The sequence below is a fragment of the Vulpes lagopus genome, chromosome 8 (genome assembly GCF_018345385.1).
Source record: "Vulpes lagopus strain Blue_001 chromosome 8, ASM1834538v1, whole genome shotgun sequence".
In the NCBI taxonomy this organism is placed as follows: domain Eukaryota; kingdom Metazoa; phylum Chordata; class Mammalia; order Carnivora; family Canidae; genus Vulpes; species Vulpes lagopus.
In genome coordinates, this window is record NC_054831.1 from 47946220 (window position 1) to 47970611 (window position 24392).

The 24392-nt window shown below is 35.9% G+C and overlaps 1 long non-coding RNA gene across 2 annotated transcripts in view; it reads left to right on the forward strand.

The window, feature by feature from the left end:
- Positions 1-24392, forward strand: part of LOC121497149 — a 269382-nt gene that overhangs the window by 163125 nt on the left and 81865 nt on the right. Inside the window, exon 2 of one of the 2 annotated variants that reach the window (XR_005989412.1) lies at positions 5425-5544. The exons of the other annotated variant lie outside the window; for it this stretch is intronic. This is a non-coding gene — a long non-coding RNA (uncharacterized LOC121497149). The remainder of the gene's footprint in view (positions 1-5424; positions 5545-24392) is intronic. 2 annotated transcript variants of the gene reach the window in all.

Consider the following 24392-nt stretch of genomic DNA (forward strand, 5'->3'; position numbering starts at 1 on the left):
CTTGGGTAGGGCTTTGTAGGCTGAAGTATGGGCTTTGATTTAATTCACAGTGAGATGGGAAGGTATGGGAGGAGAGAGCCCAATCAGAACATGATCTGACTTAAGTCCTACAAGGATCTCCATAGGGTGGGATGGTGGTGGGAAAAGCAGGATCAACATCTGGCAGCTATTGCAATAGTCTGTAGGAGGATAATTTAACTTGGATAAGAAGGATTAGTACTGAAGTGGGAAGAAGTGGTTGATTCAGGATATATTTTGAGGGTAGAGCATGATGACTTGCTGATTGATGGGTTGGATGTAGGGTGTGAGAAAAATAGTCAAGGATGACCTCAAGACTTTCATCTGAGATGTGAAGTTATCATTTGCTAATATGAATAAGAATGAAGAGAGGCAGGTGGTTGGAGGATGATTAGAAATCAAGAATTCAGTTTTGCATTCATTATGTTTGTTCACACTCATGTGTATACATACATACACACAGTTAAGCAGAAGTGTTTTCATAGACAGTTGAAACATAATTCTGAAGTTCAGGGAATAGGTCCACCTCGAGTGGGATTTGTCAGTATATAAACGCCATTTAGGCCATCAGAATAGAGTAGGCCACTCAGGGACCCAGAGGGTGAACTTTTGCATCACCTTCAGATATAGTAGATTATGAATAAAAAAGTATGGGAAAAACACAATCTCACACTACCTTTAAGTTATTTATATCAAATTAAAGATTGATCTATTCTCATTCGTTTATTAATCCACTAATATTTAATAAATATTTGGTGCCTAGCCAGGCACTGTACCAAGGATAGTGAATAGAAGCACTGACATACTTGGTTTGGACAATCCCATGCTATAAAAATCATCTACAATGTACTCCAAAGTGTCAAAATTATTGTGATACCAATGATTAGCTTTTAATAGATATTTCACTTCTAATTTTACTATTTCTTTTATTGACCTTTTTATCCCTAAAGAATAATGATAAATACCATGTTGTTAGAATTATCTGATATGTGGCTATAAATGCTTGCTTTTGTTACATAATAGATGTAGTGCTAATATTTTGAGTGGAAATAAGATTTTGAAAATTCAAATTTTAAATCTCTGAGGTTTTAAAAAAAATCCTAGTGTTTTCAAATCCTAGAAAATAGCATATATATCTTTTGGCCTCCCGGATATAATGCTGAGTTTGGAATCCTTGGCTGTCTTTACTGAAATAAATTAAGGGGAAAAATGAATTTATTGTATTATAGGCCAGGGATGTCTGAAAATAAGCTAACTGCACATTTTCCATATAGTTTATAAAATATGGTTTCATGACTCATGAGACAAGGTAAGCTTTAGTAAATCCACTGGGTTGAATAAACATGAGTTTCTAGAAGAGATGAAGTTGCAGAAATAGAGCAAGAGGTAACATGAAAGCAATGTGAATGATGATGTTTATTTATAGTGTAAAAAATTACCATGGTCTGATTGAGATTGACCTGTAGCCTGATCTTTTCTCATGTAACTGAGGCTTTTTCCCCAGGGATACCCAAGCTTGAGGCCAGAGTCTTTCTAGTCAGACATATTTTTCCTGGCTTAGAGAGGCTACCATCTATTTCAGTCCAGAAAGTGAAACATTAATGACTCTTCATGTAAAAAGTTATAAGATTACTGGAAAGAGAAATTGGACAGATGCTCTGGCTCTTTTTAGATATTTAAAAAACTGAAGTCCAGTTAAGAGTTTGCCAGCAATAGGTCCTACTCAATAGGTCAGAAACCACTTCCATATGATTTCAGCTATTGGCTGTGTATCCCTAATTATCTGTGATTTTAATCAGTTTAGGCAGCCAGTCAGTCATTTCAAGTGAGGAGAGAGACGCACAGCACACACTTCAATACACAAAATAAACAAAAATAGTCAAGACAGTTTTTGTTTTATTTACTTGCTCGGACATTCATTTAAGTTTACCTATATACTATAGGAGGTTACATATCTGCTTCTGTGGCCTCTGATTTCAGAATTAGGTCTCCAGCCTTTCTCTCATCCATATGTTTTGCACCATTCTGACAGAATTATCCCCGCATGTTATCAAACCTAATAAGCACAAGCTAAGAAGTCTTTAGTGCCTCTCCATTGTCTACATAATAGAGTTACACTTCTTTAGCCTGGCATTCAAAACCCTTTACAACCCTAAGTACCTTTCATTTATTTAACAATTTAGGTTGGTTTTTTTTTTTTAAGATTTACTTTATTTATTCATGAGAGACAAAGAGACAGAGAGAGAGAGAGAGAGCACAGACACAGGCAGAGAGAGAAGCAGGCTCCATTCCATGCAGGGAGCCTGATGTGGGACTCCATCCCCAGTCTCCAGGACCACACCCTGGGCTGAAGGCAGCGCTAAATCACTGAGCCCCCGGGGCTGCCCAACAATTTAGTTTTTAAGCTCCTGCTATACATTTGGCATTGTGCTTGGAGCTGGATATAGAGCAATGAACTGAAGTGTCATATCCTCATGGGACCTTATCATCTACTGTGAAAAGCCTGCAATTAAACAAATGGCCACACAAATAATTGCAAAGTGAAAACAAGAACATGCATGAAAACTGAAAGGAGCCCTTGGCTTTGGCAATTAAGTTATTGACATCAGTTATGTTATGACCTTAAGGGGCATGAGTTCCTATTACCCTTTTAAATCTCTGGGCTAACTGGATACAAGGATAGGACAATAAAATAAGACATTATTAAATGATTAGAGCAAACAAAAAGGAAATAAGTATAGAGCAGTGTGCAGCTAGAGAAAATGATTTTTTTTTAAGATTTTATTTATTTATTCATGAGAGAGAGAGAGAGAGAGGCAGAGACACAGGCAGAGGAGAAGCAGGCTCCATGCAGGGAGCCCGACGTGGGACTCGATCCCAGGTCTCCAGGATCAGGCCCTGCGCTAAAGGCGACACTAAACCGCTGAGCCACCGGGGCTGCCCAAGAAAATGATTTTTAAGGCAGATTCTATTCATCCTCACTTGTAATATCTTACAGTGATGACTCTCTCTCACCTAGGCGCCTACCTTGCTCTGGAGGGCAGAGAGTGCCTGTGATCCTTGATGTTACCAGTTTATTGAACAAATTGGATTCAATATGAAAGAAGGCAACATGTTTCTCATTATTTCCACCAGACTCACTTTGTCAAATAGCTCCTACACTGCGTCTGGGTCTTGACCAAGTGCTATGATATTTCTGGTTATTGTTAAACAATGAAAGGTCTATTTATTTCAGTGTTATCACATTATCTTGCACACTAATGCAGTTTTAAGTTTTTCTCTATCCCCAGGTCAGGCTTAGAAGACTGCAGTTTTAAGGGGTTAATAAGGTCAGTGTCTTTTCTGTTTTTCCATCTTCTGCTCTATTCATTCTCCATTATTTCTTCATGCCATTCTGTATGGCATGTTTCTCTTCTGAGTTTAAAGCAGGAAAGGGAGGAGACATAATTGTAGAAAGGTCTTATTTGATGAAATGAATCTGTTATTGAAGCCTTCTGGATGATGCTAATTCACAGTGATGATTTTTTTATTGTTCCTGTGGAGTCTTTTGTGATTTTTCGAGGGTCCCTTCTCAGTGCCTTTGACACAGTAGATATTGCCTGTTGCTAACTGATTACAATCTCCCTCCAAAGCCCCTGCATTCTGATGGAAGGCTCTAATGATCCCTGCCACATCCTCTCATGCCTCCAGGCCCTCCTCTTCAGCATAGTCCTATTCAGGATGAATCAGTCCAGCTTCTTTGTCTGGAGTCTATATCCAACCCGAGGGAAATTCACCAAGACTTAAAGGCACAAGCCACTACCAATTTATCCACCTCTTCTTGCTCTAATGCCTCAGGGCAATTGGCTAAACTAAAGCCTTTGTTTTTAAGGAGACCAATATCAGCCATTTCTCTCTTAAATTTCAGGGAATATATATTGGGCTACACAAAGTTGTTCTCTTCCTCAGCTTGAGAGAAGAGGGGGGCATCCCATTTCTCTTCCCTTGGAAGAGGGAAAAAAATACACAACACTCTCACAAATATCTGCAAAGAAATTCTTACAATACTCAAACTCTTTAAAGCCTCTCAAATAAATTCATCTGCCTTTATTCATTTAGCCTGAAGGTGAATTATGGGCTGAGGATAGAATTTGCTAGAAAATCTTTTAGGCCTTCCTGCATAGGTAGCCCAACTCTTTGCTTTAAAGTATGAAGATACTTGGTGTTTATTTTTTAATTTCTCTGTTACTGAACCCTCATCTGAAACTCTGAGAAAACAGAAAATGATACATTTAACATCCTGTTCTATTTTCCAGGTGTATTTTAATATGAGTTTAGATTACTTAAAATCCCAAGTCAAGTCTTAGGAGGTTCTAGAAGAAATGGAATGCCCCTCTCCTGCCTATGTAAAGTCTGCTTTTGAAGTTCTGATAGTTTTTATATGGATCTTCTTCTAATCCACTGAATTACATCAGGAATGCCTTCTGATCTGGGAGACTCCAGTGTTTTTCTGTACTGGTCTTTGCTTTAAAGTCTCAACAGGACAACGTATCAGAGTACAATGCAGTAAAACTGGCAGGCATGCAAAAGCATTATAGCAACTAGTTCTGTTGTTGGAATGATTCTTCTTTTGCCTATTAACTTGTTCGTCTTCATGATGTTTGGCTAAGAATAAGGTTTTGGTACATTGTCTCAGAATACCATGAAACAGCTAACTGGTCCACAAGGGGATTGCAACTGACTCATAATTCTCTACCAAACTAAGCAACACAGATTTCTGTAAATAGCCTCCCTGTAAAGGAATATATTATCTTTAATTAATGGTTGGATTCAAGACAAAAAGCAACTTTTTAAAACTAATTAATTTCTAACAAATTGTTAATATTTTAAAATAACAGTGTTCCTTAAAAGATTAATGGTTTTGGAGATGCTTTTCAAGAAAATGGGCATGTAAAGTACTTTTGTGAAGGAAATAGTTTCATTTCCTGTAGTATTTAACCAGTATCTTGCATTCCAAATAAATAAAGTAATTAATCATTCTACTGTTTGTACACAAATTTCCCAAGATATGGTTTTCCCACTGGCACTTTTAAACATTGAACAACTGCTGTTTTGTGATAATATTTTTGGGAAATTTTGACCCTAAGCCTTGAAACTTCTAAAATCAATTGTAATTGTTCTACTGGTAAAAGTATATGTCTCTAAATTCTGGAGACAGAAAATAATGTATTTTCCCCAATGCCCATAAACATGGATTTAGTTGAGAAATACTACAGTGTTTTAAGAATTATTCATGTCTATGTTGATGCTAATAATAAATGTTCATTTGTCTTATTTGGAGGGAAAAAAAACCCAGGCAGATTCCAGTGTTATTATAATATTTAGCTTTGTTTTTTTCTGCTTTTCTCATCCCAATGACCCCCACAGTGGTGTCACAGTGCCCGTCATCTGCAACCTCATCCTTACCTGAATTCCGAAGTCTTTCCAACTGTGTGATGGAGCCTGGATCCAGATTTCAGAGTCCTGGGAAGGAAGGTGGTCACTTCGGTAGCTCCATTGCATTTTTCCTTCCTCCTGCTTTTGTCCTGTTGATGGATGGTTGCCTACTCTGTTCACCAGGGGCCTGACATCCTATCTTTTCCAGTGAGCCTTGCCTTGAGCCATTACCTCTGTCACTGGATCAGAGCCTATCAAAGCCTTGCTAACTGCTTTGAACTAAGCCCCACCTCCACCCCTTCCCTCCGCCATTTCCTATGCTCTGACTTAATGTGGAACCTAATCCTGACTAGACTAGATTAAATCCCACTGATATTAATAATTTGCAAACCACATCTGAATTCACTTGTCCCAAGCAGATACTCTTAGAGTTTACTCTCTACTTCCTTCCTTTATTCTCTCCCTCACATTTCTAAGATTTTGAAACACTTGTGTCTGACAATTAAGGGAGACATTATAAAATTATCATTATCATAGCATATCTGGAATTTCTAAGGATTTTGAAGATGTAAGCAGGAAAATCCTATTGACAAAAGGGAATAAAGTAGGTTTTAAAAAATACTGTTCGATGGTCAGTGTCTTTTGGTAGAAAAAAACAAACTGTTATCAAATCTGGGTTTGAATTTCAACACTGCCAATTTCTAATTTTATGATTTTGGAAAAGTCACCTTGCTATATTAAACTCCATTTTTTTTCCATCTGTCAAAAGGAGACTTGTAATAGGTAGCTACCATACCTAATATGAGGATTAAATAAAATAACAGAGGTATAAGCTCATCACTTTTGGTGATCATGTACAAGGTGTCTAATAAATATTTGTCCTAATGCTAGCCTGGAGAGAGGTCTCTAGTGGCGTCCAGGGGACTTAAATTTTGGTTCTAATTTGTTCAATATTATTGCCAATGATCCAAATGAAGATATATCTATGAAATGTTTAGATGACATAGAAACAGGAATAGTTAATATAGCAAAGTTATAGACTGAGATAAGTAGACAGAACTGATGGAACAGAGGTCTTGGTTTGCAAGGAGGGGATAGGTGGAACCGTTTATATGAAAGTGACTTTGCATAATTAATACATTTAATATAACTGGCTTATAGGAGGTTTTCATTATAGTCTTTGTATATGAAGGTTGAAATGGCTTTATTTCATCTAGTACTGGCCCCCAACTGTGTTACCAAACATTTTGCCCCCCTCCTGAATGGTAGGTCTCATAAGAACATTTTGGGCACCAGCACAGATGTATAAAAGTGAATTATTCACTTGGAGAAAGCCACATAGACAGGATGAAGGAGATTCTTTCAGGAGGTGTTGAGAGGTGTTATATAAATGAGACAAAAAGGGCCTCTGTATATTGGCCCTTAGATTGTTTATTTCTTCCTGCAGGCTGAGACCTATTAACTCAAAAGCCTGCCAGTGCCAAACTCAAACTTTTCCTCATCCAATTATTTTAAAAATATTCCATACAAGCATATTTTTAGCTATTCAGAGCCAGCCTATTTTGCCCAACTTGCAAAACCTCATCCCACACCACTGCTAGCAATACAGAAGCCCCAGCCTCAGAGATGCTGTTGCCCCCTTGGAACTCTGATCCAGAGACTCCTCATCTTGGGAGCAGATATCACCTAGACATAGTTTCATCTACAATTCCTTTGTCCCTCAGGAGTTCCTTGCCTTCCTCCCCTTCTGCATAGGGTTCCCTGCATCATAGCATCAGGGCATACTACTACTATGAGAGATTTCCCCCACATGAAACCTGTCCAAGTGTTGTCCAATAAAGTTTATAAGTTTTTTTTTTTCTTGAATAGCTCCCAAATCTTCCAAACCTCCTTACCTCTGAAGTAAGGTTGGAGAAGAAAAAGAAGTTAGCTTGACTTATATATTATGCTGATATATTGGAGTATTTTTCGTGAAGACTGTAAGCAAGAGAGGAACATGTTCCCCTTTATATTTTAGGAAGTTCATTCTGATTGTGCTGTCAGGAATGAGGTGAAGGAGGCAGGAGTGGAGACAGAGATAATGATGTCATAATCTAGTAAAGTAATGCTAGAGACCAGAACTAGGAAGAAGCAGTACATAGGGTTTGGTGGACAACTGGAGGTTGGGGGGTGGGTGAATGAAAGAGAATGAAGAGTCAAAATGACTCCATAATTTCTGGCTTGGGTATCTAAAAACTGGTGCAGTCATTAACCTGGAAGAACAGTAGAAGAGCAGATGAGATGAGAAGGATGATAGTGAGCTTAGGGTAAGGTGGTTTTCATAGGAAAAGTGAGTTGACTTTTTAAAAATAGATAAATCCTCTCAGAAAATTGGGCACAGTGTGATGTTAAGGGGACTAAATACAGACACTTAAGAAATTTTAGGATTTAGGAAATCAAGAGTCTGCAAATGCAGCTGGAAAGGAAGGATATGCAGGGTAGAGGGAAACTCAGAATATTGTGCTATTATAGAAGTTAGTGATGGAATATTTCAAAAAAGGAGAAAGATCAACAGGTCAAATGCCACAGAGTTCAAATCATAGAATGACTGGAAATTGTCCATGTAATTTTGGCAGCCTGAGGATATCTGAATTTTTTTTTGAGAGCAGTAGAGTTTGTATCTCTGATCACCTCACTGACAGAACAGGCACTATATGATCAATTAATATTCATGAATAATAGTGAGAGATGTGAATAATTGTTAATGTGTTGGGTAATTGAAATGTTTACATCAACCATGTGATGTAAATATCACATGAAGATAAGTTAATAGAAATATATGTTACTGCATCTGAGAAGAAAACAACACTCATGCATTGCTTCATTTCAATTTTGCATTTGACCTAGAAGATTTAGACCCTTGGAGATTCTAAGCAATACGGCAATTTGGAAAGTATGGGCTACTTTCCTTCACATTAACATATGTGCCTTATTATGATTATTGCCATAAAATGTTTGAAAGAAGATTTTTCCACAAGAGTTTATCATGTATATCATACATATAATTGTTGCTATAGATATTTTATTTTGCTAAAGTCATTTTCAACCTTTATGTTTAGGCAGCAAAATTTGCAGTAATTATTTTTCTTCTTAATTATTATATTAAAATATTTACATACAGTCAAGTGATATAGTGTTTTTTCCCCAAAAATTTCAGTATGCAGATACCATCCCTAAATAGTACCTCACCATTATGTTTCCAATTGTTTTCTTTCACCCAGACTTCTGGTTACAGTAAATATTTCCCTTGCACTTTAAAAAATGCTCTGGATTGTATCTGTATGTTAGTTGGAAACCACTTCTAAGTTCTTACTTTTCTTGGGGGAGGAAAAATGGAATCATATAAAACTGAAAAATCAAATCACCTAAGTAAATAAGAGAGGATTCGTAGGTATACAATGTTACTGTGGTAAATATTTCCAGTCTGCCTTGAATACCCTTTATTCTCTACCCCCATTCTTTGCTCTTTAACTTGCAAATCTTTATGTATTCTTTAAAATATACAACCATTTCTGTTTGCCCTCACTCACCTAGGCAGTATTGGTTGCCCCACACCTTGTGCTCCTGTATTAGTTCACTTACCATACTGTTTTTGCTGATATCTATTTGCATATTTGTATGTTTCTCTAAACTGTGAGCACTTTGAATATCTTTTCGAAATATATGTCACCATCTGACAAAAGTTTTAAAAAAATCTAATTTTTTTAAATAAAATCTTTTGGTTTTAATTGCTTTTATTACCCTTACAATGATACTTGTAAATAGCAAGGAATAAAACTAAAGCTTTAAATTCCAGTGTAACAGATGGATTGAGTTATGTATGAGTTAAGGATGCAGTTTATGACTTTCAATCTAAATCTGAAGAACAATCAACACTTAATGTTTCCTTTAATTATGGTTTTGGTAACACTTACTTCTAGAAGTACTTTTTAGTGAGTTTCTGTATTCAATTATGCGTGTGAAAACTAATAAAAGCTGAGCTATTTTAAAATATTTTTACAGGTGCTTTTTGGCACTGAATGAGGCAAGATATTGGAATCACATTTATAACTCATGTAATACTGTTTAGCCTATCAAGTTTTCTCTATCACAATGTAGTAGCTATATTTACATAAATGTGCTTACTTGATTTAGAAATAATTTCAGATGTTAACTTCTTGCTAATAGGTGTCAGGACTTGACTAAAGAGAATTCTTCCAGTCAGAACCTTAGGGCACAGTATAAGTATCATTGTTGCAGAAGAGTAGGTACACCTTTTTTGTTGTTAAAGGTAAACAAAAGGCACTCAGTAAATGTGTGCAAGTTTCTAAGAGTAAGAGAATTCTGTAGCAATTAACTGCTATCAAAATTAAATAAGCTTAAGCTATACGGAACTGCTCAATATTTGTTCAGAGAAGGTAATGATCTTGGCCAATAAGTTTTACATTTTACAGACTAATACATAGCAAACCATGCCAATTATAATTTTCTGTTAAGTCAATTAGTCCAATCTGTCTTCAAATCAAGAACTGTATTTATCTATTCTCAACCTGCGTGGAGATTCATAAGACATATTTCCCTTACTTTAAGCCCTATGATTAGTAGCAAAAGACTTTTATATTATTATATTATAGCAATATAGGAATATATGTAAATTCTGAAGCATGAGAAAGAACAAATCTACAACTTGCACTTTTAAAGGCACATGGAATGCACTCACCCATTAAGCACTGATGAGGTTTGGGTTATAAAGTGAACCTTTTAATCTTTTCAAGTCAATGCCTAAGATATATTTATTATAAGTGTGTGAGACAAATTCTTTCTTTTGGATACATTCCAATAAGGCACCCAATAAGGGATTTGATTCTGATGAGAGAAACAATTGAAACCAGAAATAAAAATGAAATTGAACTTAAAAAAAAGTGAGGGATAAATAGCGATTCTTCCTTGTAAGTGAGAAAAAAAAAGAACTTTAGTGTAAGACGAGGTAGAATGCTTTCTTGTTAGGTGCCTGTATTGTGGAGACCTGGCTCCAGGCCAGTCCTCCTTTGGTGATTTGGATGTGAATGAGAGTCAGGTGCCATTGGAAAAAGGATGGGAAACTAACATTCCTCATAATTTACTTCGACCAACAAACTGAGCCATCTAGGTGTCCCTGCATTTGGTGCCGAAGAGGTTCCTCCCACAGCTTTTAAGTTGAAAAATAAATGCCTATATGGAGAAACTAATTAAGAACTGTTCTTTAGGGGCACCTGGGTGGCTCAGTTTGTTGAGTGCGGGTTCTTGATCTTGGCTCAAGTCATGATCTCGGGGTTGTGAAACAGAGCCCTGCTTCTGGCTCCCTGCTTGGTAGGGAGTCTACTTGAAGATACTCTCCCTCTGTGTACCTCCTTTCTCTCTCTCCCAAATAAATAATCTTTAAAAAAATAAAAAAAGAACTGTCCTTTATACTGAGATGGTGATCTTTTTAGTATTTGGTACAATATATAGTTTCTTTTATGAAGTGAGGGCTAGGATAGATGCTAGGATATTTTGTGTAGTTTCTTTCTCCTCCTCAATCTTTTCCTTAACCTTCTCTTCCTTTGTTTTTCTTATTCCTCCTTGTTTTAATTCATTTGTTTCCTAATGTCTTAACCTGGCAAAGTAAAAAACTCACACCTGATGTCATTTCACTGTTTTTCTTTCTTTCAATATTTTACTGGTTCATGAATTTAAAAGCTTGAAAAGCCTTGATCCACTGTAACAGTATAGGTTCCTGAAATCTCTGTGTCAAAATTATTCTTTTACATATCAGATGTGTGGACTTGGGCTTATTACCTTCCTAACAATAAGTTGTTTATAAAAAATGTTTTTAATAAATATATTTTTATAAAAAAAGCTTATGTCCTCAGGATTGATATGGGAAACAGATAAGATCATATGATAAAACATTAGCAAGCCTGCTTGGTCGAAGTAAATTATGAGGAATGTTAGTTTCCCTTCCTTTTTCCAATGGCATGGGAAACAGTAAATTTCCTATCCTAGGCAGTATGAGACAGTACAACTATACTAAATAGAAAGGTTTATAACATAAACTGTCTAATGATTAAGAGCTTGGACATTGTTTTCAGATGACTTGGTTCAGTTTTAGATCCTGTCTCAACAAATTTTTTGTTGTTGTTTTATAACTTCAAATACATTACCTGAGTTAGTTCACTGATGAAATGGAACAGTAGTAGCATTTATTGATAGAAGAAACAGGTTTATACAAATCAAAACTGGCTCTGTATTCTTTATTTTAATGTAAAAAGTAGTGATGTGTTTTTATCTTACCCAAGACAAACCAAACAAAATAAGAGAACAAAAGTATGTACATTTGAGAAATATATAATAATTTATAGATAAATAAAGACTATATTTTTCAAAAGAAGAGAGGAATACATAAGAGTAGGTGGTAAACATAGTTGGGTGGGGGTAAGAAGGCATTGTTCTTTGGAAAGTGCAATGCTACACCATCATCTACATTAATTTTTATTTTTAGAGGAAGTGACTGCATTAGTTTCCATTGCTGCTGTAACAAATTGTCACAAACTTAATGGTTTTAAAGAAAACAAAGGTATTTTCTTAGAGTTCTTGAAGTTAGAAGTCTAAAATCAAGATGTTGTCAGGGCTGCATTCCCTCTGGAGTCTTCAGAGAGAGAATCTATTTACTTGTCATTCTTTTTTTTTAAAAAAAATCTTAATTATTTATTTTGAGAAAGAGCATGCATGCCCATGCTCTCATGAGTGGGGGGAGGGGCAGAGGAGAGGGAGAAAAAATCTCAAGCAGGCTCTGCAATGAATATGGAGCCTGACATGGAGCTTGATCTCACAACCCTGAGATCATGACTTGATCTGAAATCAAGAATCAGATGATTAACCAACTGAGCTATCTGGGGGGCCCTATTTCCTTTTCATTGCCAGCTTCTAGAGTTTGCCTGCATTCCTTGGTTGATGGCTCTTACTCCATCTTCCAAGTCAGCAGTGGTTTGCCAAGTCTTTCTCAATCCCTTTGTCTTCCTTTTTTAAAGACCCTTATGATTACTACATTACTACCCATCCAGATAATCCAGGATAATTTTCCCATTTCAAGAGCCTTAACTTAATCACAGCTGCAGAGTCCTTGTTACCATGTAAGGTCATACAATCATTGGTTCTAGGAATCAGAACATGGACATCTTTGGGGAGCAAGATAGTTGGTTACCCTGTACTCAGATATCTCTTAAAAATAAAATTGTAGGATAGAAAAACACCTTTAGGTAAAAATAGAGTAACAGAAATGTTCTCTGAAATTTATGTTTTGTCAGAATAGATGGAAGATTCAAAAAAAATATGACCTTGTCTCCTATCTCGCTTGGTATATGTATGGAAGGCAAGTTTTAGGATTTATCCAAACATATAAGACTCATGTTTTTTCATATCTTTATTAACTGTATACTTCTACTGAGAAGATTTATTAGCCTTTACCCAAAACTATAATGTTGAAATTCATTTCTAATAGTATACTTTATTTGTACTCTGGAATAAAATCTCATTATACTTAAAGACATGAAGTCACCGACTAAAAAATACTATTACTTTCCAAGTATTGTTTTGGCAGAAAGATATAAATAATACAGTTGTTAAAAATAATCTTTATTGTCTGTCTGCCTTACAAGCTGTTGGAGTGGGCAGTGTGATGTGCTGTGCTCCTGTCACAGTTTGTGAGCCTGGAATGGTGGTGATTGAAGTAGACCACTCTATCACCTTTATACAAAGAAACCACATTGCTGTCTTGTTATACAACAGGCACAAAAAAGAAAATGAGAACTGCTTATGCCCTTGTTCCACTTGGACTGACCCAGATGCTGGAGGGTCCAGGCCCAAGGGACCACCCTACTCAACTTTGCTGTTACCTCAATAGATTAGTTAAGTTGTACCTGTTGTGATTTGTCCACAGAAACTACTTAAAATGGTCAATTTGTCTGTCTCATATATTTTTAATTGTTAAGAGCAAATAGGTAAAAAAAAAAGGTTTAAAAATAATCTTTATTCATTAGGAGGTTTATGTTAGTTAACCTAAATTAAAGGATACATTAGGATAGAGAGCAGAAGCAAGGGCAGAAGATGGTAGAGTAGAAGGGTCTTACCGTGTTCCATGGATACATCTAGATAACATCCATGTCAGTGTAAATAAACTAGAAAACACCCAGAAGACTGTCAGAATAGACTTTCTGCAGCTAAATGTAGAGAAAAAGCCACAGTGAAGAAGGTAAGAAGAAGAGAGATATGGTTCCAAGCCAGATGGACCCAAGATACTACTCACAGGAGAGAAGGATGCCTCAGGTATGGAGAAAGGAGGAGCAGAGCCCCATCAAGTCCCCCAAGCATGGGGGACCAGCACTGGGAAGATGAATCCCTATAATATTTTGGCTTTGAAAACTAGAGTGGCCTGAATTGTGGTTCTACAATCAGTGGAGTTAAATATTTGGAACCTTAAAAATTTGTGGGTTGTCTTCTGGGAGAGCCAGAGGATAGTAGGAGACCGACTCTCTGCCCTTAAAGAGACAGCACAACAAATAGGCCTGCTGAGATATAGCATAGAAGCATCAGTTTAAAAAATGCCTGGGGTATATAGGGAGGAGATATATTTATTGATTTATTGATCTCAGAGCATGTGCTGGAGGGGCAGGGATCTTTGGTAGACTTCTTCAAGAACAAAGGGCTAAATGGGAGAAGACATTTGCAAATGATATTTCCAGTGAGAGGTTAGACTCTAAAATATATAAAGAATTCCTATTACCCAACACCAAAAAACCCCAAATAATGCAGTTAAAAATGGGCAGAAGACATAAACAGACATTTCTCTAAGGGAGATATATAGAAGGCCAGCAGGCACATGAAAAGATGCTCCACATCATTCATCATCAGGGAAGTACAAATCAAAAACCACAATGAGATATCACCTTACGCCTGTCAGAATGGCTAAAATTAAAAACACAAGAAACAACAGGTATTGTGAGGAGAATGGGGAACCTTCTTGTACTATTGGTGGTAATGCAAACTTGTGCAGCCACTGTGGGAAACAGTATGGAGATTCCTCAAAAAATTAAAAATAGAATTATCATGTGATCTAGTAATTGTTACTGGTATTTATCCAAAGAATATGAAAACATTAATTAAAAAATATACATCCCTGTATATTCAAGCATTATTTATAATAGTGAAATTATGGAAGTAACCTAAGTGTCCATTGATAGATGATGGATAAAGAAGAAGTGGTATATATATTCAATGGAAGATTGCTCAGTCCATTGATAGATGATGGATAAAGAAGAAGTGGTATATATATTCAATGGAAGATTGCTCAGTCATAAAAAAGAATGAAGCCTAGCCATTTGCAACAACATAGTTGAACCTAGAGTGTATAATGTTAAATGAAATAAGTTAATCAGAGAAATATACGATTTCACTCATATGTGGAATTTTATTTTATTTTTTAAAGATTTTATTTATTTTTTCATGAGAGACACAGAGAGAGAAAGAGAGAGAGGCAGAGACACAGGCAGAGGGAGAAGCAAGCTCCATGCAGGGAGCCCAATGTGGGACTCGATTCCGGGTCTGCAGGATCATGCCCTGGGCCAAAGGCGGTGCTAAACTGCTGAGCCTCCCAGGCTGCCCCTATACGTGGAATTTTGAAAACAAAACAAATGAACGAAATAAAAAGAGACAGACCAAGACATAGAATTATTAACAATTGAGAACAAGCATTGTTGTCAGAGAGGAGGTGGGTGGAAGGATGGATGAAATAGGTGAAGGGGATTAAGAGTATACTTATCATGAGCACTGCATAATGTAGAATTGTTGAATCACTATATTGTACACCTGAAATTAATGAAATATTGTGTTAATTTCACTGAAATAAAGATAAAGGATGAAATAAAAATTAAGTGCAGTGAGGAATTCAAACAAGACACAGAAGATATTACTGATAACTACATCCAGCATTTAAAACACTGAAATATATTTTGAAATCACTGTTGCATGTAACCTCCATTAATGCTTATAAATCTTTAAGTGTCCTGGAGAAGAATCCATAGAGATGGGAAACTTTTCCTTCACCAGTCAGTTTCTTTCCAACCCATATTACTTTCTTAGCAAAAAGTGAGAGCCTTCTGCCCAATCCCTGCTGAATATACTCTGCTCCCCATAATTCCATTTCTTCTTGTCCTTTACTTACACCTTGTGGGACAAAGGGAGAAACATGACCTAAGTTAGGCCATTTTGTCTCCCAAGAATTTGAATTGATGTTGTACAGATTGCTTATTTTGCTGTGGGAATGGGGTTATAAGGATTTCTGAGTGAGCATGACCATGTTTGGGACATATGCTAATAAATTGACTGGTGGAGCCAGGGTGGAGAGAGAAAGAAGAAAACTCAGAGAAGAAACAGACCAGACATTTGGCCTTAGAGAGAAAAAAGCCGAAAGTAAATAACCTGTTCCCAGCAGCTTTTTCCCCCTTGGTTTTAGTCCCTCGGTTCATACTGTATTTTACTTTGAGTTTGAGTTTTATGAAGTACCCATTTAGTTTTCCATATATATATATTTTTTTTTTAACCTAGACTTAAGTTATCTACATCCAGCCCTCACCTCACTAATATGTAGGTGAAATCTGAAACACAGAGAAGTCAAGTATTTGGAAGGTGCAAAAGCAAGTTATCCAAACTTCTGGGAATAGATCCTATGACTTGAGGTCTGTGTTCTTTGAATTCTATGCCAGGGGAACCATGCGCAGGATAAAAGGGAGGGGAAAGTAATCTCTATGATGTTCATCTGGACACTTATATAAAGGCTATATGTTTCCTTGAGAATTCTGTGAATGACATTTAATTTTCTATATACATTTTCTTACATGTTAGTGTTTGGTAGTCAGGTTATCCAGGTTATTGATTCTTGAGCCTGATTCTCTTGTGGAGATTAAATTTGTAATCAGAAGTGGAGATGGAATTCCTCTCAATAAGTGTTTAAGATGCATGCATTCCTAGAATTAGCAAATTGGGTAAATGAACATTATGAGACTCAACGTCTCTAACATAACAGGAAAGTTAAAATAATCTAAATACCATATGTACATATATTCTGATCGCATATAAGGGATTTAGTAAAAGTAATTATTTTTATATATGAAATATTTGCAGTTTCTTTAATGTACATTCTTGAGATTTTCCATGTTAACATAAATATTAAAGCAAGGCAAAATTTAGTTCACCTATTTTCCTACCAACTGTTGAAGAAAATAAACTCTACCTAGTTTAATTCACAAAATATGGTTACCATCTGAATTCTTACTATGGAAATGTAAAAGTAGTTTTGAAAATAAAGTGCAGTCAAGATACTGTTAGATCTAACAAATAGTCATGTAGAAAAAAATAGAAGTATTTCTTAGGACCAATTGGAAACAGTTTTAAAAGTGAAATTTATAATTATTCATTAAGAGAATTTTGAGCATTTCCTCTTTCTGGAATTAGAATTTTTAAAAATCATTTATTTGTGTTTGTTTGCAATTGCTGATTGAATTAGGCTGGCTCCTCATGATGGGTAATATCCTTTTTCAAGTGCATTACACACTTTTCTTTATTTCAGTCCTGAAACTAAAGATAAACACACACATATACATACATAAATATATAAACATATATTTTCAGTGAAAATTTGACTAAAGTTCGATTTGATATCAAAATGTTTTTTTTGTATTGGGAGAGTTTTTATGCTTTTCATTTTGCTTTCAAACTATTAAAAAAAAGTAACAGCTAATGAACGTTTTACTGTAATTTACTCAAATAAGAAGAAGACAAAAATTTCACATAACTGTCTCAGATAAGCCTACTGACATGAAAAAAAAGGCAATTTAAGTTCATGGACAAAAATTTTAAACAGAAGCAGTTATGGACTTAGCCATGGTTTGCCAAAAATGTAATAAACAGAAGTTAAAAAAGAAACCCACAAATGAATGTAAAAGAAGATGAAAAAAAATCTGACTGAAGTCATTTCTGAAAAAGAATTCAAGTAATACTGAAATTAGTAGATATCAGAATATAAATCTTGATTGGATCATTTCCATCATAATACTAATATACTTTTTAAGAACTAATATATTTTTTTATTTCCCATTAAAACTATAGAGCAGCCACAATAAAACTTTTTTCTTTCCTCACAGACTCCTCTAGGAACTTCCCTTCTATCTGTCCCTTTTCATGTTTCTCTCCTCCTATTGTCTCTACTTCCTCCTTGTCCATTTACTCTTTGTCCACTCCTGTCTGACCTCCGTGCTCATTACTCCATCAAAAATGCTCTTGTCAAAGTTTACAGTGACTTGCCCAACAATCACTCCTTAGTCTTTGTATCTTACTTGACTTCTCAACTTCATTCAACACAATTGATATGCACCCCCCACCTCTGCCTTCTTCTCCTTCTTCTCCTTCTCCTTCTCCTTCTTCTCCTTCTCCTTCTTCTTTTGAAAATCACCTATCTTCTCTTCAGGGGCACTAAATTTCCTGGTATTTATTTTCTAATCATTATTCTCTTCTTTGTAATCCTCTTTCACCTGCATCTTTTCATCTACCAAATGCTAAATGCTGGAGTTCCTAAGGAATTGGCTCTGGGGTGTCTTCCTAATCTCCTCCTGGGTGATCCTATTCATTTACATAGCTTTGAACATCATGTATATAAAGACATCTCCAAAATTTTATAATTGCCACTATCATTTTTTATCTCAGGTTTAAAATCACATAATCAGCTGCTTGTCTGACAGCTACCTGTTAGAATCTTGACCTTAACTTGTCGAAACAGAATTTCGACTTACTTTCCCTCCATCATACCTTGTCTAAATCTATACTTCTCTGAGTAAATGCACTATTTAGTCAGAAGTGGGATTTTTCTTTGAAACTTCCCTTTCCCACCTCATACATTTTTATGCTAAACACTACCTGCAAGCCAGAAACAAATGCTAAACCTGTCAACTTCTCTATTTCACTGCTAGATCTTCCTCAAGTCACAACCATCTCTAATTACACTCTTTGGAATGGCCACTTGTATTCAGTCAGGATGGGCTAGGTTATGCTACAATAAAGGCCTGAGGATCATATCACAATGTATATGTATATCAAATCATCACATTGTACACTTTAAATATCTTACAATTTTTTTGTCACTTATACCACAGTATAGCTGGAAAAAAATAATGGTCCCAAAATCCCAGTGGTTTGTAACAATAAAGATGTACTGAGAGGCACCTGGGTGGCTCAGTGAGTTAAGCATCTGCCTTCGGCTCAGGTCATGATCCCAGGATCATGGGATTGAGCCCCACATCTTGAGCAGGGAGCCCTGCTTCTTCCTTTCCCTCTGCCTACTTATGCTCCTTCTCTCTGTGTCAAATAAATAAATAAAATATTTTTAAAAAGATGTACTGAGGACATGCTTTTTGTCCATCATAAATAGGCTGAGATTCTGCTGCACATCTCTGAACTCTATGTCCCAGACAAATGGATCAGGCATCATCACATCTAACATTGCCAGTTGTGTAGAGAGAATGAGTGAGAACCCTGGATGATCTCACACTGGCAATTAAATGCTTCAGGCTGGAACATAAAATGGTTATTCCTTTGATGACTCAGTGACTAAAATGTTACATGGTCTCTCCAAACCACAAAAGGGCCAGGAAGTGTAATCATTTCATGTATGTGGCAGATAGCACTAGTGACTGTCACTTTCTAATGAGACTCCCTACTTCTAACCTTGCTCTCTTATCAATTCTATGAATAGTAGCCAAAAGGACACCTTTCCTTTTTATTGTATTTAGGATTAGATCCAAAATTTCTGTGGCCTACAAGGCCCTATGTATATACTAACTCTGTCTATCCTAATATCCTAAACCTCTAAGCCACTCCCTGCCTCCCTTGTGATGTTTTCATCAGAGTGAAATTATGCTGTCTTTCCTAGGACATGGAAAACAGGCTGTCCTCATCAGGTTCCTTCATTGTGGCTGCATTATTATACTTTGATTCTCAGCATAAATGTCTCATTATCAAAAAAAGATCATCCCTAAACTTACTATTAGAAGAATGTTTTCTGTATTATCTTTTTTTTTTCTTTTTAAAGATCATTGCATCCCACTACATCCCACTTATTTCCTCTGACATACTGCTCTACCTTCTGGAATTGTTTTACTTGCTAATTCATTAACCATTTCCAAGTAGAATGTAATAATAAAGATATCTTCTCATTATCTTTATCACCTGTCATCCATAACTAACTTGTATAATATTTTTAATTAATTGAATGAATGGATGATTAAAAATCTAAACCTTTGAAAGCAATGATATTGCCTTAATAGATAAAGAAGTGTTGGAATAGAAATGGAATATATTTGAGAGCATGACCAGATCCAAAATGTATTCCAGACAGCATAAAAGATTTAAAAATTGTATCCATCTGGTCCAATATGTCATTTATAGCCATCGTTTCCGTGTTGATTTTTCTATTCAAATAATCTATTTATTATTGCAAGTGGGGTGTTAAAGGCCCTACTGTTATTATATTACTATCAATAACTTCCTTTATGTTTGTTAGTAGTTGCTTTATGTATTTGGGTGCTCTGATGTTGGGTGTGAATATTTACAATTGTTTTATCTTCTTCTTGTATTGTTCCTGTTATGATTATGTAGTGACTTTCTGTGTCTTCTGTTACAGCCTCGGTGTTTTTTTTTTGTTTGTTTGTTTGTTTTGTTTTAAGATTTTACTTATTTATTTGAGAGGGAGCAAGCATGCAAGAATGTACAAGCAGGGGTAGAGGCAGAGGGACAAAGAGAAACAGATTCCATGTCTGATAGCCTTGCTGGGTAGAGTATTCTTGGTTGCAGGTGCTGTTTGTTTGTTTGTTTGTTTTTTCTTTCAGCACTTTGAATATATCATGCCACTCACTTCTGGCCATCCCCAACATGAGGCTCAATCCCAGGACTTTGAGACCATGACCTGAGCCAAAGGCAGATGTTTAACTGACTGAACCACCCAGGCACCCCTACAATCTTTGTTAAAGTCTGTTTTGTCCAATATAGGTATTGCTATCCCAGCTTTCTTTTCATTTCCATTTGCATGATAAATGCTTTCCATCCCTTCATTTTCAGTCTGCATGTGTATTTAGGTATGAAATTAGTTTCTTATAGACAGCATATATATGGATGATGGATCTTGCTTTTTTGTTCATTTAATCACTCTTTGTCTTTTGATTGGCATGTTTAGTCTGTTTACATTCAAAGTAATTATTGGTAAGTATGTATTAATTGCCATTTTGTTGCTTGTTTTAAGGTTGTTCTGCATTCCTTTCTTCTCTTGCTCTCTTCTTCTTATGATTTGCTGTCCTTTCTTTAGTGTTGTACTTGGATAACTTTCTCTTTATTTTTTGCATATCTGAGTACCAGTATATTAGCTTTATATTTAATATCATGCACATAGCAGTCTATTTTAAGTTGATGGTCACTATGGTTGAATCCATTCTAAAAGCACTAAAGCTCTTTCTTTCACATTTTATGTATATGATGTCATGCTTCACATCCTTTTATTTTGTGTATCCCTCAATTGATTTTAATGGCTAAACTTAATTTTACTCTTTTTATGCTTTTTTTTTACTCTTTTTATACTTCCTACTTTACTACTCCTGCTTATTGTCTCTCCTTCCATTCAGTGAATTCCCTTTAACATTTGTTATAAGGCTTGTTTAGTGGTGATGAATTCCTTTAACTTTTGTTTGTCTTGGAAACTCTATCTCTCCTCAAATTCTGAGTGATAGCCTTGCTGGGCAGAGTATTCTTGGTTGCAGGTGCTGTTTGATTGTTTGTTTGTTTCAGCACTTTGAATATATCATGCCACTCACTTCTGGCCTGTAAAGTTTCTGCTGAAAAATCAGCTGTAAGCTTTATGGGGTTTCCATGGCATGTAATTGTTCTTTTCATCTACTATTTTTAAAATTCTGTCACTTTTTTTTTCTTCTATTTTCATTACCATGTACCTCCTTGGGTTGATTTTGTTGAGGACTCTCTGTGCTCCCTGGATCTGGATTTCTGTTTCCTTCTCTAGATTTAGGAAGTTTTCAGCTATTATTTCTTCAAATACCCTTTTTGTCCCCCTTTTCTCTTTTCTTCTGGGATTCCTATAAAGTGAATATTGTTATGATTGATGATGTCATTGAGTTCCCTTACTCTATTTTCACTTTTCATTATTCTTTTTTTTTCTTTCTCCTGTCCCACTTAACTGGCTTGTAGCACTGCTTTGGACAGACTCTTGCCAAGGCCAGGTCCACAGGAAATTGTAGGGGACAGAGTACACAATGTTAGCAAGATTTGTGCCCATTTGCTCTTGGAGTAGACCTGAGCAACTTTGGAGAATCCTGCTGAAGGTAGATTGGAGGGAGTGGGTCTGTTGGGTGCCTGGCAGCAGGGTGCATTATTAGAAGCTAGGTGGATAATGTTTATGCTGATTCCTCCAGATATGCAGGGACCATTTTATAATAGGTAGTATGAATATTGGATTTTAAAAATATCTGACAGGGACACCTGGGTGGCTCAGTGATTAAGCATCTGCCTTTGCCTTGGGGTGTGATCCTAGAGTCCCAGGATCAAGTCCCACACTGGGCTCCCTCCATGGAGCCTGCTTCTCCCTCTGCCTAGGTCTATGCCTTTCTCTCTGTGTGTGTGTGTGTCTCTCATGAATAAATAAAATCTTTAAAAAAATATCTGACAAAAATAAAGATATTTTAAATAAAAAATGTTAGTGAAATGTTTTATATTTGAAATCAAATTTAACAGAGTTTCATTCTAGTAGTTGGCATGTTGCACAGCTCTCATTATCCAAAAATGAGGTGCTTAGAAATTTGTCAAGTATATTTATATTTTTAATCTGGCCCTGAGATTAGATGGAAATTTTTATGTGGATGTTTTCATAAAGGACAAAATGAGTGATGCATATGATAATATTTTTACAATAATTAGAGACAGTTTATGAAATAAACTGAAGTATATGAAAACTGAAGGTATAATATGAGGTCGAGCACAGCATATCCTATATTTGTGGCTTTATGGATATCTGGCTTAATGTAGGAATCAGGTTTGGAGATTTTAAGAGTACATTGCTGCTATGCCAATCAGATATTTGGGTCAGGTATTTACCATAGATGGTATGAGTGATTTGAGATGGAAGTTTCTAGTAAGAAGCTAGAATAGGTGAACTAGAGATTCATGTTGGTTGAAATAATATTCTGATGTGGAAATTTCACTGTTTTCTTCATTATAGAGAGCTATCTCATATCTTCATAAGGGCAGGCCAGAAGAATGCCTACAACCACATAGGACCTTCCCCAGTTGCAATTCAGAGCCTTATAAATGATTCAAAAAGAGGCAAAATGTTTGCATCTAAATAATATCAGAATGCCTATATATACCATGGCAGGAACTTAATATGGCTCTTGTAACATTTATTTCATGCTCTGTGTAGAACTGCATAATTGGAGAGGAGTCTTCTAAATAATTAATATATTAACATTTGGGCAATAGATGGATTCCTTTTTTTTTTTTTTTTTTTTAATAGATGGATTCCAATGTAACTGCCATAGTGAATCTGCTAAAAAGTATCACAAACAACAACATAATTATGCCACAATTTATTACTAGATCTTTTTCCAGACAAAAATTAACACAAACAAAAAAATTAACATAAACATCTAACATTAGTTAAGCATTTACTATGTGCCATGCCTAAGTGAAAAACTTTATAGAGACTATATGATGAATCCTTATAACAACTGGAATTTGTTTCATTCCCCTATTTTATAGATAAGGTTAATACAAACTTGCCTGATGTCACACAAATAGCAAATACAGACCGGACACTTTGATTCTGGAGCCTAAATTCTTAGTCACTTAACTATCTTACTTCCTGTGTCATCTACCTTTTGGATGGTTTGGAAACATGAAATTTCAGATACAAGTCAGATATCTCCGAAGGACGTATGAAAAACAGGTTTAGGGCAGCCCAGGTTGCTTAGCAGTTTAGCGCTGCCTTCAGCCCAGGGAGTGATCCTGGAGACCTGGGATCAAGTCCCATGTCAGGCTCCCTGCATGGAGCCTGCTTCTCCCTCTGCCTGTGTCTCTGCCTCTCTCTCTCTTTCTCTCTCTCCCCCACCCCCCATGTCTCTCAAGAATAAATGAATAAAATCTAAAGAAAATTGGCTCTTAAAAAAAACAAAGAAAAAGAAAAACTGGTTTATGTACTACTAAGTAGATTTGGTATGGATTAAAAAGTGTTGTATGTATGTGGGGGAATGGGGATGTGTTGTGAAATATTTGACGCAGAACATAGAAGAAGAAGCAGGGACAACAATTTATGCCTGTATTACTCCATCTTAAAATAGGAATTAACCTAAAAAGTAATCTTAAAATATATGAATATCTCTTGAGTGTTCCTAAGGGTGAAGATCTGTTGTTGTTGTTGTTGTTGTTGTTGTTGTTGTTGTTGTTGTTGTACTACCAATTGGCTATGAAGATAATTATGTGTATTACTTCACTGGGAAGCAAAGAAAATAATAATTATGATGGTGGACCCTAAAATCAGATTTCCTAGTGTCAAATCTTGGTTCTGCCAATATCTTAGCCTCTTTAAACCTTGGTTTCATCTTTTTTTTCCTAGATCATGAGGAATACCTGAAACAATGCACATGAGACATTTATCATAGCATCAGTCATACTTGTCTTCTATCAAAATGAGAAATTTTGATTTAATATTGGGAAGTTATTTCTGGTGACTTTTTAAAAGTCAGCTTGTTAGGAAGGATGGTTGTACTCCATAATCTAAAATGACTGATGTGTGATTTTGCCTGGATTTGGGTGCACATATC